The sequence below is a fragment of the Vulpes lagopus genome, chromosome 2, assembly GCF_018345385.1.
Source record: "Vulpes lagopus strain Blue_001 chromosome 2, ASM1834538v1, whole genome shotgun sequence".
NCBI lineage: Eukaryota > Metazoa > Chordata > Mammalia > Carnivora > Canidae > Vulpes > Vulpes lagopus.
In genome coordinates, this window is record NC_054825.1 from 118,355,471 (window position 1) to 118,374,512 (window position 19,042).

A 19,042-nucleotide genomic window follows, 5' to 3' on the forward strand; every position below is an offset into this window, starting at 1 on the left:
GCTGGGAGAGGGGTAGGTAGATAAACAATGGTTGAGCGGTGATGATCAATGGAAATGGAGAGGTAGGTGGTTCAGGAAGGCTGGAGGGGATGAATCTAGAGTTGAGGTAATGGTTAACCTTGGGCAGGAGAAATGCCTCCTGCGAGTTTGCCAGAAGGAAAGAATTAGTGAGGATGTGAAGCAAATGTGAAGATTTGGTGTTTGAAAGGCAAGGAATTTATGGCCTGATGGCTTCTACTTTCTCTGCTTAATCACAAAGTCCTGGAATGACTTTTTCTTCAAATTGGGAAAAATAAAGTAAACCTAAATAGCTGAAGGCCTTTAACTAGCTTATATCTGGATTTGACGTGATAACTGGCTATATCTGGATTTGACGTATAGGAGAGACAGGATTCAAAGGAAAATTATGAAATATTTAAATATAAATATGGGATTGTGTTAACCATTTTAATGAGCATTTGCACAAGAACCTGTGCTAAGCACTTTACATACATCCAATTCCCCATCTCCACTCACCTAGATTTAGAGCTGTTTTTTTTAAATAAATTTATTTTTTATTGGTGTTCAATTTGTCAGCATACGGAATAACACCCAGTGCTCATCCCGTCAAGTGCCCACCTCATTCCCCGCCACCCAGTCACTCCCCCCCCCCCCATAGAGCTGGTTTCCCATCTACTTTTGCTCCAAAAAAAAGCATTCTCTGTTCAGCAGCCAAAGTAGATTTTTAAAAAACACAAACTGGGATATGTCCCCATTTAAGCCTTGGCATAGCTTCCAAGTGCCTGGAGGTAAAGTCCTTCATGTTCTGGACCCTATGTGTTCCTTCAACCTCACCTTTTCTTTGGTTGTGTATTACATTATTCTTGGAGTTATTGTAAATAAGTCTGTTTTTATTTCACATAAGTATTCTGTTAGTTTTTACAGGAATATACAAAACCTATTGAGTTTTATTCCAGACAAGTTATTGTCTGATGATACTTCAAAATATTATTTAGGCTAAGTCTTTTGCAACATGCACATAGAATGAATGCACTAAGACAATCAAACTTATCCCCAAACCCCAAAACTCCTTTGTCATATAGCTTGAAATCTTATTTTGGTTTTAGCAAGAAAAAGAAAGCTCTTAGAGTGTTATATTCTCACTTCTATGTAGTGATGGCAGCAGCCAATGCATGGGAATAAGAATTCTGGGAAAATGCTAACATCTAGTTTTCTACTCCTTTATTCAAGCTTCTCTCTCTGGATCCATTTTGCTTTTATAAGAGCTCTCAATCTGAATGAGTATGTGTTGGGCATAATATCAAGATAAATTTTCTGTTATTTGTCATAATGGTGCTTTTTGTACCACTCCACTTAGCCTTATTCTATATTTAAATGAACTCATAAATTTAGGGTAGATTCACTAAGCCATTAATTAAATTTTTCTATGAGGATAAATCATGTTTCAAGGTTTTAGCATGGCATCTCCTCCTCCCTCCCTATCTCTCTCCTCCTCTCTCTCTGTCTCTGTCCCTTCCTTCCTTCTTTCCTTCTTTCAATTAAGTTAAAGAGAATTTGTCTGGATATCCTGAAGTCTGAAGACTGGGTAATCCTGAAGATTACCCAAAACAAATAAATAAAGAATATGATAAAGAGATGGCTTGGTTTTAGTGATTCTTTGCATTCTAATAATTAAAAAAATGAATAGCTAAAACTGAAAATGATTTCTACTTAAATGTTTTGGGAGAAGATCAATAGAATATGTTTATTAAGTCAGTGTGATGTCTACAGACTGGTGCCTTTCATTATTTTTAAAATTTTGCAACGGTCTGTGGATTTCCAATTTACGCATCCTAAAGGGAATGTTAGAAAATATGAGGATATTTAAGTAACACAAGTATCTCAAATTAATGTGTTTGAAACATTATGTACATTTTTCTATGATTTATAAACTGCTGCTCATTTTTATAAAAGTTTTCAAAACATTCTCTCACTAGCACTCCCCTAAAATATCTGAATAACTTGTATAACTTTTGTAAATATCACTTATGCAGTAATTGGCAAGGAAATAAATGTCACTCACAAAAGCCAGAAACTAAATCTTAACCTACTTAATAGTTTTCTTCCATGTTTGGTATATATACATAGATCGATTTTGACTTTGTTATGGTGCATTTCCATCCAAGTATATAACTTGTTTTACCCAATCATTTTCCTACTCTACCTTAACAGCTTTCAGGACCTCTACTCACTCCATGGACTATAAGGGCAGATGTACTTGTTTTAGTGATTTAATATTTGCTTTAAGGAAGACATAAATGAGTAGGAAGAACCAGAAAAAATGGTTTAACAAAATGCTAACAGAGCAAATCTGATACACAAGGATCTGGAAGGGCTATTAATTCAGCCAATCTTTTCATCCTCAGGAAGCTACTCTATGGTTTACCTAGAAAGCCAGAGGAAGCAGGCATCTTTATGCCCCTATCATACTCCCCAGGTAGGATTCCATGTTTAGAACAGTGGTTCTTAAAGTGTGTTCTGGGTGCTAGCAGCATCTGCATCACCTGTGAACTTGTTAGAAATCCAAAAATATAGGTAGACTTGCTGAATCAACGCTCTAGAGTGTAAGGTCACTGTATTTTAACAGGACCTCTGGGCAATTTGAGAGCCACTGACCAATGAACAGCTCTGGCCGTTATGTGGGGAGGGAGTAGAGCTCCATGCAGAACATGATAGATTTATTACACATGGCTGTACTCTGCTTCTTCCTTAACTGAGCCATGCCCTTCCTCTGGGTAGCATGACATGATGGACATATGCTTGCAGTCTTAGAAGGAAGAAGAAGTCTTCTCTGTGTAATCCATACAATTTAGGGTTTTTGTTTGTTTGTTTGACTGATTGATTATGGGAGACAGGAATTCCAACACAAACTGGCTCAAATAAGAGTATTTATTTGACCATCTAAGGATTAATAATAGTAAATAGGTAGCATTTATTGGACATTAAGTACATGTCAGGCACTGGTCTAATTGCTTTGCATGTACTAATTCATTAATCCTTGCAAAACTTTTCTGAAGACTGTTATATCTCCATTTTAGAGAAGCAGAAACTGAGGCACAGTAACGTTGAGTAGCAGGATTGGGATTCTAACCTTGATAGTGGACCGGGCTTCAGACTGGCTTGATCAGAGGTCAAGTCACATCACCGGAAATCTTATTGCTCTCAAAGTTGAGCAAAAGTCCTGAGTCTGACTCATATCAACTCAGGATCATAAGCTTATCTCTGAACCAATCACCATAGTCAAGGGGGTAGGATGTACTGATCAGCTTACAATATTCTGGGCCCATTCCCAGAGGTGAGGGTGGAGTCAGGAAACCAGTCCTCATCACAGAGTGCTTTCTTAGGAGCTGAGAGGTGAGTGGGTAATGGGATATTACACAGGGGCAGAGAAGATCACCTAAGGCACTGCTTTATTACTCAAGACCTCTTTGAATCCAAGTGACCTAAGTCCCATACAAACTAGCTTTGACAAAGAGGCATTTATTGGATCACATTACTGAATCACGTGAAGGGGAGAGTTTCATGAGGATTTGAAGAGACAACTGTCACCAGAGGCAACTTCTTACCAACACTCTTCTTCATCACCTTTCCACTTCCACTTGGATTTTATTCCTGGGCACCATCTTCAAAACCAAAAATGATATTTTTTTAGGGTATTACTATAACTACAAAATATTCTGAAGGCAAGCTTGACTTAAAGGAGTCAAGTTAGAATTAGTGTGTGTGTGTGTGTGTTTTCTGAGATCCTAAAACAGAGACATTGGTGCTCCAAATGATAGGATGAGGATGAATTTAAGTCAGCTGGGCCATGATATGCACAAAAGATTAAAAGAAATTTTTACTACCCCTGGAGAGGAATGTTGCGAAATAAAATTGTGATTGTTCTCTTGTCCCAGCCTGAAGATAGTGGTCATAAAAAATTGTGAATGTCTTATTCCATTAATTCAACAAGTAATGTGTTGAACACTTACAGAGGTATCCTGTGTGTCCTTTTGTGGGGAGACAAAGAGAACTAAGATCACTCTCTCCATAAGGATCCAGATTTAACAGCAGAGACAACACAAAAGTGTACAATTGGAACCGGAGGGAGGGAAAATTATTTTGTTTTAAATAAGGGCAACATGAAGCTTTGATTAATTTAACTGCTGTTTATTTAATCATTTGTGAATTGTTAGCACTCTTATTTTTTACCATACTTTATTCACTAAACTATATGTAAAACTCTCTATTGCTCTCTAACTTTGTATTTTTTTGCTCTTCTTCTCTTTGTTCTCATTTCTTCAAATATAAAGTAATTGAAGAAAAATAATAATTGAAAAAGATTCTTAAAATTTTTAATTTTTTAAACAAGATGATATTGAATAAGCCTAATACAAATGTTAGCTTGTTTAGTATCCAGTATTAAAAAGGAGAATACAGACCTGTTTGGAGAACCAAGTAACTTTATATCTCTAATTTTCCCAGTAATTCTATAAAATGTCATGAACATAATGTCATCATTGTATAATGAGTATAATAGTAAAAATTCTGAAAAAGATAGCATTTTATTTTTACTACTAACCAATAAATTATTATTAATATAGTTAAACTAAACTAGTGACATAACCACAAAAGAAAAGTTGGGCTATTTTAATGAACACAATGTGAAGAAAAGAGACTACTTCTGAATTGCAGTGACTATAAAATTAAGTTGTAACTATAACTACGTGTCCCTTGTGTTTGTGAAAACTCCCTAAGTATGTTCTTCTAATTTTTTGTAGAAATTATTTTCTAATAATTACTTGATGTTTATCAAAATTCATTCTAGTTTTTAAAGTGCAATTTTTGGAAAGACACAGAGCCGCCCAGAAGATGGGATGCATATGCAATATTACTAAACTGCATAAACTGCAATGAAAGGAAAACTCAAATACTGTCTATAGTTTGCTACTGTTTGTCCCAGACAGACGTTTGTGTATTACCACTGTTTATTCTGAAAACTCTTGATGGCGAACATGTGGTTTTATCTTTGGAGTAAGGTTCAACCTAATAGAATTCCAAATAGTTCTGGTAAAAGACCTAGATGCTATCTAGGCTGCAATGGTAATACTGAGAGTTCTCATTCATCAATACTATAAGTTAGTTCCATATGCTAACTTGAGATGGTTGCCAAGAAAGATTATCTGGTGAAAACATAAATTGTGGTGTCATATAGTCTGATTCCATTTGTGTTTAAACTACAACACAAGAGTTTAAATGTATACACCAGTGTGGAATGGAAACCAATGTAGTCCTCTCTCATTACCTATCTGAGTAGAAGCCTCTTTTTCTATCTTTTTTTCCCCCAGGCTTTGAATCCACAGCATTGGGAATACATAAAATATTTTTTCATGTGTGTATGTATAAATGGATAAAAGGGTAAAGGGGCTTTTGGCTTTGCCCTATATACACTTGTGTGTTGTTTGATTTTTTTATGAGCATGTAACTATGAAATAAAGTAGAAGATCAAGACAAAACTTGACTAAAAAAGACTTGACTAAAAAAGAGTAGATGAGTTATAAATAAGGTCATGGCAATATATATATATATGTATATATATATGCACATATTACATTATTCAAAAAATATATTTTATATGAAAAAGCCTGTTATAGAATAACATGATATCCTATTTCTGTTCAAGAGAAAGAAAAGCAAACTGTGGTGAGAGTGATGTTGAAGAGATGTTCACTTTTTCTTCTCGGTACTCTGTCCTCAAGCTTATGCAATAGTTACGTATTTATATAATATTTGTGTTATTTGTGAAAAAGTGATTTTTTTTTTTACAGAGAATTACCTGATTGTTTTACTTCTGCTAAAGGACAAGTAATAAAGAAAGCTATGAGGAATTTTAAAATATATATTCAATTATTAGAGAGGAAAAATTGTTTCACTTTGTATAGGAATCTCAGTATTAATCAAAGGAGTCAGTTGTGAACTTTTCTGAAATCATTTTTGATGTTTTGTTTTCTCAATCTGTCTAAGAAATTAAGTCCTTTATTTCAATATTATATTTTTCATGCTTAGTATCTCTAATGACCTTAACTGCTTGATGTTTATAATATTGTTTCTTTATTCTCGATAAAGATATTTTGCACATTTTAATCTGGTCCATTAATTTTGCTTTCTTATGTATAGAGTTTTTCTTTCATAGAGCTTGTATGCACTCCTCAGATGTCTGGTTTTTTGTTTTTGTTTTTTCCTGCATGTTCAGAATGGTGGGACCAGCATCTTTCTCGCTGGTGATGTGTACATGAAGGGAGGGATGTCGACTTAGATTGCAGCTGATACACCTTTTGGTGAAAATGAATAGCCACAAAGGTATAAAGAATTTCTGATATTGTACTTTGTAACCTGTCCTTGCCTCAAGCACTGTTTTTTTTTCTGGGGGCTGCCTCTTCTTGTAGTTTTCCAGTGGGAATTCAATGATGGGAAGCTACTTAGTTTTTCAGCACTAGGTGGTTATTCTCTACTTCCTACCCACCTGGTACCAGCAAGGCCCAGATGAACTGCCACTCGTGGCAGGCCCTGGATGGGAGCTTTCATTTTCTGTCCACTTCTTGAACCTGGTAGGGAACAGTAGGCACTTAGTTGGCCAACATAATGTGAAAAGTACAGAGCTAGAAAGCTTTCCTGTAGGTTCTGTGGGAACTGACCTATGTTCTGGTTCTCTGAGGGCTTTTTATAGTCTTTGATTTAGATTTTGGGATCCATCAAATTCCTTTTTTAACTTTGTGGCATCTACAGATTTGGGTTCAGGGGAAGGACCAAACAGTCCATGACTGTTCATGATCTGACCCTGACCACTACACCAAATTTCAGCTTGGAATGTACTCATTTCCCCAAATCTCCTTGACACCTGGCTTTATCCTTATTATATTTTAGGTCCCAGGGCTGTCATTTCCTCAGAAAGCCAGACTCATAGATTAATATATTATTCCTTATACTTTTTTATATTATGTTGACAATTGGGATTTCTTCAATAACTAGCCATGTCTCTAGATGTTATGGTCCATGAGAACAAGGAATGTGTCTGCTCTTCTTGTTTACCTTCTCATCTATGACATCTATCATAATACCCATGCAGTACCTGGGACTCCATGAATATTTTTCAAAGGAAAAAATAAGGAAAAAAGAAAAAAGGAAAAAGAAACTGATCTATTTTTGTAAAAGTGGAGTGCAATGTATATCTATTCAAGATCAATCTGCTTCTGAATTAGTCATATCTGTAATACATAAAAAGTGTGGAATCATAGACTGCTTTATCCTGGATGTGAAATGACATTTGGCCTTGTTTTATTAATATCTCATTAAACACCAAAAGTCGATGAATTTTCTGGAAAAGAAACATAATATGTTTCAGCATGAAATAAAAATTAATTCTGTATTATCCACTGGGAGTGAATAATAAAGTATTGATTGTGTATAAAACTATTATGAATAAGAGACTGTAGAATTCTCAGAATGTAAAGTATTCCTTACTTAAAAGTCTGGTAATCTATGTGAAGCATTAGTAAAAAGTAAACGTTTTTACTGAAAAAATGACCAAAGAAAACCAGTGAAGATTAAATAGTAGAGAAATTAAGAAGATAAAGGAAATGATAGACACACTTTGAAGATCCTCCTTCTAAACATCTTAACAACTAGATAAGTTTTCCTCCCTCTCTGTTCTAACATATAAGTAAATTACTCGGATCATCACCTACATGTTTCCTAAACCAGATAGTTCAATCCTAGGCACATTTCTCAGTTGCTAGTTCATAAAGCATTTCAAATAACAGACTGTGTCAGGGCATAAAATGATGTTACAACTTCAGATTTCTTTTTTTTTTTTTTCCCCTGAGGCATTAGGCTATGGTAGAAGCACTGGGTGCTTGCATGTTATCCTCTTATTTAATCCAATTTTCCCTTTCTGGTACAGTAACTTAATCTCAGAGACACATGTATAGTTACATGAACAGACAAGACTTCCTCTTTCTATCTCCTGCTCCGTTATCTAGTCTCCAGGGTTATCATGTTCATTTATGATCTGCAACTAGAGGATGAAGTGAATTGCTTTACAGTGAAGCAAACAAGAAACTTTTTATCTCCCAAATCTCTGCTTTTCTCAATACTAATGTCTTTTACAATACAATTTCTCTTCAGTGCCAGCTTGTTTTGTTCTTTTTGCTTGCCATTGAGCCAACTTTCACTCCATCATGTCAAATGCACACTGTGGAAGTTATCAACTACCAATTAAGCAAGTTCCAAGTGCTAGGAAGGAAAACAAAACAAAGCTCTCAGCAGGCAAGGCTTATACTGATAGCTGGAAAGCACCAAATTAAAGCTAATTCACATAACTTCAGAGCGTGACTCAGAGCTCCAGATCATGAGTCATGGGCTTTCACTGAGATAGGGCCGGCCGTACACATGGAACAGCTTAGTGTATGCAAAAACAGGCTGAAAAATGTGTAAATCCATCATGGATATATCACAGTGTTGCAAAAATGCATATTATGATTAGGACTGTCATGTCAATAAGGGTTAGCTGTCCCTCTGAAGAAATCAGTATTTCAAGCAATCTAAAATAGAGTGTATTGTAAAATAGAGGCTTTATTTATACTGAACTTGTCACTATGACTATGAATTTCCAGCATGAGGAGGAGTTTGGGTAGTACTTTATGGAACAAATAAGCCACAGCCACTTGAAGACATGCGATGAGGAGAGAAGTGAAAGCAAGACACTCATGCTAAGTCATCTACATGCTCATGGGCTAACTTTGACAATCTAGCCTGCCATCTGATTGGCCCAGGTCTATGGATATCAGACTCATTCTCCATCCTCCCTTGCCAGCCTTTTGGCATGAAACTGTATTTTCCAATTCCTCCCTTTATCATGCCATGGACCGTATTGCTTTTTGCCATCCTTGGGTCCATTTTTGCCAACACTACTAGGGATGTTACCAGAAATCTAACTTACTCTGGAGTTTTAGCTCCAATTTGGTTTGTTGCTTATCTGCTATTTCCTCCCCCTTCAACCACATACATGTGCCCAAAGATTCTTTATTTTCTGACTACATGAGCTATGATAACCTCTCAGCCAGTATCAGTGGTGGGTTTTTTATTTTTTATTTATTTATTTAATTTTATTTATTATTATTTTTTGTGGTGGATTTTTTTAAATAGATCTTATAGATAGAGTCTACTGGGTAGAGGAAATGGACCAAAGGATAGGGTTCCTAGGTAAATGGGAAATAAAGTATGGGTTCAGAGATCTGGAAACAGTTGATTACAGTAATTGGACATACAGGTAAACAAGAATTTTTTTTTTTTTTAAGATGAGTGAGGATAAGTGGTTATAAAAGTGACTTAATAAGAAGGCCACATAGGGCACAAACAAACAAACAAAAACAGAAACAGGTTTATAAATACAGAGAAAAGACTTGTGGTTGCTAGAGGAGGGGGTGGGGGATGGGCAAAATAGGTGAAAGGGATTAAGATGTATAAACAAACAAAAAATAAGAAGGCCACACAGAGGATGACATTGAGAGGGGACAAGGGAATTTATGCTGTGAGACGTTGTAGGAATGTTGGTCTGAATTCTTGGTGGAAAAACACAAAAGATAAGAGATAATTAGGAGCTTCTAATCTATGTTTCTTCCTTTGCTTAATTGCTATATCTGTGAATAGGGCAGATCCCGGGCAAGAAAATGTAGTGGTGAAGAGAACAGAGTTTGAATTCCAGCAAACTTGGTTTCAGGTCCCAGCTACTGGTCACCGTTACATGAACTTGGACAAGTGCAAACACTCTTTGGGCCTCTGCAAAACAGACTTAATAGTTGCATCTACTTCTTTGAAATAGTTGTCTATTTCTATCCTAACTCCTAAACTCCCTCCCATCAAGGGCTTGCCCCCATCATGCCATCCACTCTTGTTGCGGTCACCAGTAACATCCATGGTGCTAACTGCATGTAGGGCCAGTTCTCAGGACTCATCTTACTTAACGTATCAGCTGCATTTGGCAGAGTTAAAGTATCTTTCCTTCTAGATATATATTTTTTCCTTAGTTTTGAAGATATCTTAGTTTCCTGGTTTTTCCACCTCTGCCACTGGTTGCTACTTCTTGCTTTCATCTTACTGGTCCTCCCACCCCCACCCCCTGGCCAAAAATGTTGAAGTGCCTCAGAGTTCAGTTCCTTTTCTTCTCCATATACATCCCCTCCCTTAGCCGTCTAATCCATCTTGCCGATTTAAATTCTGTGTATGTGCCATAGACTCCAAATTTATATCTTTAGCCCAGATTTCTGTCCTGTACATCACACTGCCTGCTAAAAACCTCTATTTGAATGGCTAATGAAGATCTCAAAATTAACATGTCCAAAATGAAACTTCTGGTCTTCTCCTCCAATCTCTTCTGCCTGCCATCTCTTGCCCTGTCATTTGATGATGAGTCCAGCCCCATGGTTCTGGAATAATCTTTTCCCTGCTCTTTCTCTCATAACCCACATTTAATCCATTAGCTAATGCTGTTGGATCTACCTTCAAAATACACATGATCAATTCTTAACACTACTTGTGGTCCTACCCTGGTCCAAAACCCATGATCTTCACCTAGATTATTGCAATAGCTTCCCAGCGAGTCTCCCTGCTACTACCTTTGTCCCACTGCAGTTTCATCTTCATACAGAGTCAGAGTAGTCTCTAAGTCATATCACGTCAGTCCTCTGCTTAAAGCCTTCCAATGGCTTCACATCTCATGCAGAGTAAATCCAACTCCTACAAGCACAACCCCACCCCTCACCCTAGTATTCCTTTGACTTCATTTCTTTCTCTAATCCCTGCCTTGATCTCTCATTTTCAGCACATTAGCCTCCCAGTGTTACTTGAACATGCCAAGCATGTCCCTGACTTATGCCTTTGCACTGGTTGCTTCTAAAAGCATTCTTTTCTCCAGATATTCTCACGACTGACTTTCTTTACACTTAAACTTTTGAGGTGTGTTATATTACAAACTCAGTGTGCTTTACCCTGATCATCTTATTTAAAACTGCAAACTGCCTCACCTCTGGCATCCTTATTCTTCCCTTTAAACTGCTCTATCCTTCCACAGCATTCATCATTCTCTTAAAAAAAAAAACTGCTTAATTTGTTTATTTATTACAATTATTGTTTATTATTCAATTTTTCCCAGTAGTATCTAAGCTCCAATATGAAAGCAATTTTTATCCGTTTCATTCATTGCTATCTCCCACACACCTAGAAAAGTACTCGGCACACAGTAGGCATTTAATATTTGTTAACTTGAATAAGTAGATGCCATATTGGCTTTTGACCTTTTAACAACATAATCTTAAACATACATTAATACAGGGTGTGGCACATGGGGCTATAAAGATGATGACTGAGCAAATATGTAGGGTAAAAAAATTTCATGTTTCCAGTCTTTTCTCAATGCCTTTCACTAAATATGCTGCTCATTTTCATTGCTTAGGACCCAGACAGTGGCATACTCCATGGGTAGAGTTCAACAAATTTAATCTTTAAAGCATTTGCATAAAATAGATGACCTATAACTTTGTCGATTGTTTGATAATATATGTTATCTTCTAAAAGCTTTCCACTTTGAGAGAAGAAAGTAATCTTTAGGCAAAGGAACATATTTCAAATCAGGTTTTGAGGTTTCAATGAGCTGAATGAAAATGTTATTCTAAGGAAAGAGAAATTTTTATGATACATCTAAAATCAGACTCTGTGTGTATGTGTGTGTGTGTTTGTGTGTGGTAAGGTGATTCTGTTTCACTTATGGCTAAGGATTACCTTATATATAAAAAGATCGTTGAAGAAGATTAGTGCAAATAAAGTTCATGATTCTAAGTACTTCATTTGTTGAGAAATAGTCTGATAACATTCAGTCCACTTTGAATAAACAGGTGCATGGTTTGACATCTTTCCTTATAAAATTGAACACATTCAGTTCCATTTTTTTCCCAAAAGTATGAAGATGCATTGGGAAGTCACTGATCCATAACCTGAAGAACTTCTCTGTGAACAATTATTTTCACTATCTGTTGGCTTTAGTACATTTCATTGAATTTTAAGCTAAACAAATAAAGATTCTACACGTGGCTGAAGATGATGGATAAGAAAGGTAAGCATCATGCAAGCCCACTGAATCATTGTATTATGAATTTATTATTGAACATTACTTGACGTCTATTATATTATAAGCAGTGTATTAGAGAACTAAGATATAGTCCCTGGCCTCAAGTAGCTATAGACAAAATTAAGATAAAATATAAAAGATATGACAAATTAAATGTGTACAGATGCCATGTAAGAAAGATGAGGCATGACTACTTCTGATCAAAGGGTTAGAGAAGGAATGATCTGAGCCTAGCTAGAGAAGTATGAGTAGAATTTTATCAGAGACAAAGGGATATTATAGGCTAAGGAAAGTAGAAAATTAAATCCATGGAAAGCATAAGGAAGAAGTTAGTGTAAAACAAGTAAGAAGAGAAGGGTTGATTTGTGATTGGAAATCAGAAAATGGTAGAACTGATAAATCAATTGACTAGTTCTTTGGGAGAAAAACAAGAACAAGGTAACAATATACTTCTATCTAATTCAATCAAGAAGGGGAATGCTTAAGCTGCAAATAAGTATGTAGAAATGATCACAAATAAAAAAGGAAATGAAAGGAATTCTATGAGATTACTTTATTTCTCAATTCCATGCGAAAAAAAACAAAAATATGGAAATCTAAATTTAAAGGGATAATTCTGGGGGAAAATGTAATTTACTAAAACTGATTCTAGAAGAGTTAGAAACATTTTCAATAGTTTCAAACAAAATTAAAAAATATTTTGTAATTTGCAAATTCAATTCTTGATAAAAGTTTAAAATAGGGATAGATGCTTTTGTGATATAATAAAATATATGTTTCAACACCAGTGCTAGGATTAGGCTTAAGGGTGAAACACTAGGGCAGCCCGGGTGGCTCAGCGGTGTAGCCTCTGCCTTCAGTCCAGGTTGTGATCCTGGAGACCCGGGATTGAGTCCCGCGTCGGGCTCCCTGCATGGAGCCTGCTTCTCCCTCTGCCTGTGTCTCTGCCTCTCTCTCTCGTGCTCTGTGTCTCTCATGAATAAATAAATAAAATTAAAAAAAAAAAGGGGTGAAACACTAGAAGAAGTTGCATTAAAGTCGGGAATGACCACTGTAGTTTCTAACATTTAATATTCAACTGGATGCCTAATCTCATGAGAAGATAAAAGGAAGAAATTAGACTTACAAATATTAGAAAGGAAGAGATAAAGGTACCAATATTTGTAGATAATTTGATTGTCTAGCTGGACAACCCAAGAAAATTGTTAAAAATAAAAACAAACGGATGCCTGGGTGGCTCAGTGGTTGAACGTCTGCCTTTGGCTCAGGTTGTGATCCTGGGGTCCGGATCGAATCCTGCATCAGGCTCCCTGTAGGGAGACTGCTTCTCCTTCTGCCTATGTCTCCGCGTCTCTCTCTGTGTCTCTCATGAATAAATAAATAAAAAATCTTAAAAAAAAATAAAACCAAATAAACTCCAAATTTAAAAACAGTAAGGCAACTCACTAATTTTTCTGGAACAAAATCAGTCACTGTCATTCAGGCAACAATCAGAAAATATTTGAAGAAGACTCTATCTCCATGCCATCAAAACAATTAAATACTTAGAATAAACTTTAAGTGATAGGTACAAGATCAATACAAAGAAAACTTTAAATCAATATTGAGGGATGCCCTCCAAAAAGACATGAAAAAATAGGAAAAACGTATCACATACTTAGATAATAAAACTTAACATCAAACATGTCACTTCTTACTATGGTATAATCCATAAATTTAGTGTTATTCAAATAAAAAATAGCTGAAAGTAGACAAGATGATTCTCAAGTTCACTGAAAATATGTAAGAATAGTCAGAAAACAGTAAGAGAAAAGTGAAATTAATGGTGGTGGGGGTTAATAATTCTACAATTCTACAAGAACATGTTATAAAAGTATAAGAACTAAAATAATATAACAGTCCCTTTACTAGACATTTCAATGAAGAGAACAGCAAATCTAGAAAAAAATCTATCATTTTTTTACATCACATATAGTACATAGTATGCTATAAAAGTGACATTTTGTATCAGAAGGGAAACACTATTTTTGAAGTATAAGTGACACTGGAAATTTATGCAGACTTCATTCTTTACATTAAAATGATTTCCTGATGTTTCATAGCTTGGAATGTTTAAAAAAAATCATAACATGCTACAATAAGATCCCACCATAAAACAAGTGATATACCAAAATTCAGTTATTTAACATGTGGGATTAATATATATTACTATGAGATTAATGAAGTGACCTAACCAGCAATAAGCCTATACAAAACCAGTTGGCCCAAACTTCTGTAATAACAGTATGCTGTCTATACTGTCTTGGCTATGGTTTGTCATCTTCTGATGGCAGTAGTTCATGTCTGCTTAAATACTGATGGGGAAGACTCTTAGTCTATGGCTGGTGGCAGCAATCCCAGCATTTTGGAGAATAGTTGGCATCCACTTTGTGTGCTCCCTCTGGGGAGAATAGGAGCAGAGAATACTTCCACAGAGTTGCCTGGTATTTGCTTGCTATATATAGTTGCTATATATAGTTACTAAATATATATATACATATATATATATGTATATATATATTAGTGTCTCTAAATATATATATATATATATATTTAGTAACTGACAAGAACTACTGCCATCAGAAGATGACAAACCAAAGCCAAGACAGTATAGATATATATATATATAATAGTACCTAAAATAATTGAAAAGTCAACAATATCCTGACAGAAGTATAGTCATAGGATAGGAACACAAGGTTTACAGAAAACAACAAAATGTTCAAAATGGGGTGCCTGGGTGGCTCAGCTGGTTAAACATCTGCCTTCAGCTCAGGTCATGATCCCATGGTCCCGGGATTGAGTCCCAAGTAGGGATCTCAGTGGAGAGTCCGTTTCTCCCTCTACCCTTCCCCCCTGCTGTGATCTCTCTTTCTCCCTCATGCTCTCTTTCAAATAAATAAAATCTTTATAAAAAATGTTTAATATGTGTGTATGTAAAGACTTATTTATTATAAGTGAAATGAAAATTAAAATGACACTAAGATCTCATGTTTTATTTATCAAATGTTAAATATAAAATCTTTCATGATATACTCTGTGGGCATAAGGGTGGAGAAACATTAGCTCTCATACTTTTTTTTAACACATTGTCACTGAGAATGTAAATTTTGAGGGGTTCTGTTTGGCAAGATCTATAAAAATTACAAATGCACATATTCTTTGATCCAGCATTTCCACTTCTGGGACTGTATTTTACAAATACAATGTGTAAATGATTTATATACAGATTTATTCATTGAAGTATTTTCTGTAATTGTAAAAGATTGAAACAACCTAAATGTCATCTAATAGGCAGTGGTCAAATAAATGATTATACATTCATACAATGGACTATCATGCAGCTGTGAAAGAAGATTGGTAATCTATATACTGATAGGATTTCCAAGATACACGATTAAGTGTAAAATTCAGGGCCCAGATGAAATGAATAATATATGCCTCATTTTGATAAAAAAAAGAAGAAAAGAAAATATAGGGACACCTGGGTGGCTCATCAGTTTGGCGCCTGCCTTCGGCCCAGGGAGTGATCCTGGAGACCCAGGATCGAGTCCCATGTCAGGTTCCCAGCATGGAGCCTGCTTCTCCCTCTGCCTCTCTCTCTGCTTGTGTCTCTGCCTCTCTCTCTGTATCTCTCATGAATAAATAAATAAAATCTTAAAAAAAAGAAAATATAAATATATTTTCTATTTGTTTTGTGTAACATATATCCATATATGTTTTGTAAATACATTTCATAATTATACCTAAAATATCCCAGAAAAGATATACAAGAAACAGGAGGCTTAGTGCCATCAGTCTGGGTAATGGATTATTGACAGGACTTTTCACTTCTGTCTTTGTGTTTTGAATCTTGACAGTATGAACCATAAAAAATTAAAGTGTAAAAATGGTTTTATTACTAGCATAGTTTATAAACTACACATCTTAATTTAACTTTTGTATTTTAAAGAAGAAGTAAACAAGACTCAGGACAGTGATAACAGGTTTTTCCAGCTTTCTGCAGACAGGACCACAGCTAGATCCTCTCAGTTCACGGCAAAATCTACAATACCAAAAGAAAGTAAACTTATATATATATATAAGAAAGTAAATGTTATATATATCATAAAGAACTCGGTTAAGGAAACAAAACCAAAATTAATCATATATTTTAATTTGAGATTATGCTCTATGTATGTCTGGTACAAAATATTCTGAAAATGTTGCCACCTTTCCTCCATGAGGATGTTCATTATTTTCTCTTTTTTCTTTTTAAAAAAATTTTATTAATTCATTCATGAGAGACGCAAAGAGAGGCAGAGACATAGGCAGAGAGAGAAACAGGCTCCATGCAAGGAGCTCGACACAGAACTTGATCCCAGGACCCCAGGATCATAACCTGAGTCAAAGGCAGAGGCTCAACCACTAAGCTAACCAGGTGCCCCTATTTCTTTATCTTTGTGGCATCATATTGAATAACTTTTCAATAGTGGTGACAGAAATTGAGACTTCTTTATCTTTCAGGTTCTCTTTTATGATCAAAATCTTTTATTTGTGAGATAATTACACAAAGTCAGAAAAGATTATCTGTATCTGTGGAACAGAGATTTCCTCCATGCCAGTTGACACCATTTCCTTTAAGACTTGGATCCAAACTCAACTTTTTAAACACATTAGCATTTCTTGTCTTTCCTGAATTATTTCCTCCCTGATTGTGCTTTAATTCTATGTCACTTCAACTCTCAAAACTATAATTGATGCAGTGTCCTTCCTTTCAATTAAACTGTACAAATATTTAATGAAGTTGCAACCATTTTCCTGTTACCATGTTTGGGACTTGAGATAAAAGGGTAAATGATAAAATCTTCTCCCTTCAAGAAACTCAGCTCAATCTTTAGATGATCTTAGTGATGAGATATGAGTGTGAAGGATTCCTGATTTTGTGAGCTACTAAGACCTAGGGAAAGTAGGAGAAACAAGTCAGAGGACATAGAGAATATACATCAACTTGCAATTTTTAAAGATCTTGTGGGACACATACATGGATCTATCTAGAAGGCAAAGAAAAACACAACTCTGAAGCTTAAGCAAGAGTTTGGGATAAAAAAAATAAAGATGTTGGACACATTACCTAATGGGTGTTAAGTTGGAGAGTGGGCCCTGGAATTGGTGGGAAAGTTTACTGATGTCCATGGAAGATTATAAGCAAAAGAGAACAAAGTGTGAGCAGAATTTAGGAAATGGTCAGAGGAGGAAAAGGCAATGAAAGTTACTCATTCTTTTTTATGCCGAAGAATTTAAAAATTCTTCTAAGAGAGGGGCATCCGGGTGACTCAGCTATTTAAGCATCCTACTCTTGATTTCAGTTTGGGTCATGATCTCAGGGTTGTGAGATTAAGCCCTGAGTTGTTGGGCATTTTGCTCAGCAGCGAGTCTGCTTGAAATTCTCTCTCTCTCCCTCTCCCTCTGCCCTTTCCCCTTGCTCTCTCTCAAATAAATAAATAAAAACATCTTTAAAAAAATTCCTCTAAGAACAGTGTTTCTTTTAATTTCTGTACCAAATTTCCAAGGCATAAGTACAGTGTATGCAACAAGTATGTAATAATTGGTTGCTGAGTGGATGACCTAATGTCATGTGTTAGACTCTACCTTTTGCCGATTAACAATATTTCTGAAGGCTAGATGAAGGCCTTAGGAACCTAGTATCAAATACCAATATTATCAATAAATCAAAGTAAATAGGAATATTAAGAACTGACCTTCTTGAGGTTTTTTTTAAACTAAAATCTACTTATTTTAAAAAAAGACTATTCAGACATAACCTACTACTCACATGCATTTTCCTAGGGTTTTAAGGGTTATATATTAACATTTCTATGGATATTTTACTCTCTTTTTTTTTGGCCTAATATTTTGGGCTCTTTTTCTCACATTAGAACATTAGTCCTAATTATTTTTAAATATCTAAAAAACTTCTGGCTTTTGTATATAATGCCATTTATATGGCTCTTGCCAACTATAATAACACTTGGAAGGTCATATCATAAATGCTTTAGTACCTTTCTAGGAAAAAGAGTCTTTGACTACAGTGACTCTTCGCTACTTGTAGCTTATGTTAGAAGCCAGGCTAATTGAATGAAAGGCAACTCTCTTCAATTGTAAGTTGTGTGATTGTTGCCTCATCAGATCATAGAATAAACAAAAGACCAAAATTCTGCATGGATTATTAATTAAGTGAAAAGCGGAAAACTAAAATCAGTTACAGGAAAGATGGCTATGGATACTCACATGGCAGCTGGATGACCTTCAGACCAAGAAGACTATGCAGATGTGTTGAAAGAGATGGAAGAAGAAAAGCATAATATTTGTTGGACCCGGTGGCATCTTACAGGACTCAGGCTCATAATTTCCTAAGTGACTCAGCGGTATTACACAACATTGCTTGAGAAACCCAGTTCCTTAAGACAACTCCAAAGTACTAAATGGTGCTTTGCTGATCTACGTTATTATAATTCTTCCCCAGTTTCCCCAAATACACTCCAGAATGGTGTGTTTACCTGCTGGATAGACTACTTTTTATTTCATTGAAAATGTCTTAAGAGCTCTTACCACACCACACACATTGATCTATTTAATTTTTTTGTAGGTCTAACTAGGGAGGAGTCAGAGCCATTAACCCTTCAGTATTTCCTGTGTTATTTTGAGCTTCTTCAAAAGTTTTTTTTTTTAGTCATGTGCTGAAAATGAATTTCAGCCAAATAATTATTCTTCATTCAGGAAGAGGTTTAAAGTGTGGTGAACTTAAAAATAAAGGGGAAAAAA

At 35.5% G+C, this 19,042-nt stretch overlaps 1 long non-coding RNA gene across 2 annotated transcripts in view; it reads right to left on the reverse strand.

Annotated features, from left to right (window-relative positions):
• The window catches only part of LOC121485540, a 37,229-nt gene extending 18,608 nt beyond the window's left edge, over window positions 1-18,621 (reverse strand). For both annotated transcript variants that reach the window (XR_005986310.1, XR_005986309.1), the window contains exon 1: window positions 18,509-18,621. This is a non-coding gene — a long non-coding RNA (uncharacterized LOC121485540). The remainder of the gene's footprint in view (window positions 1-18,508) is intronic.
• Window positions 18,622-19,042: the final 421 nt, after the last annotated feature.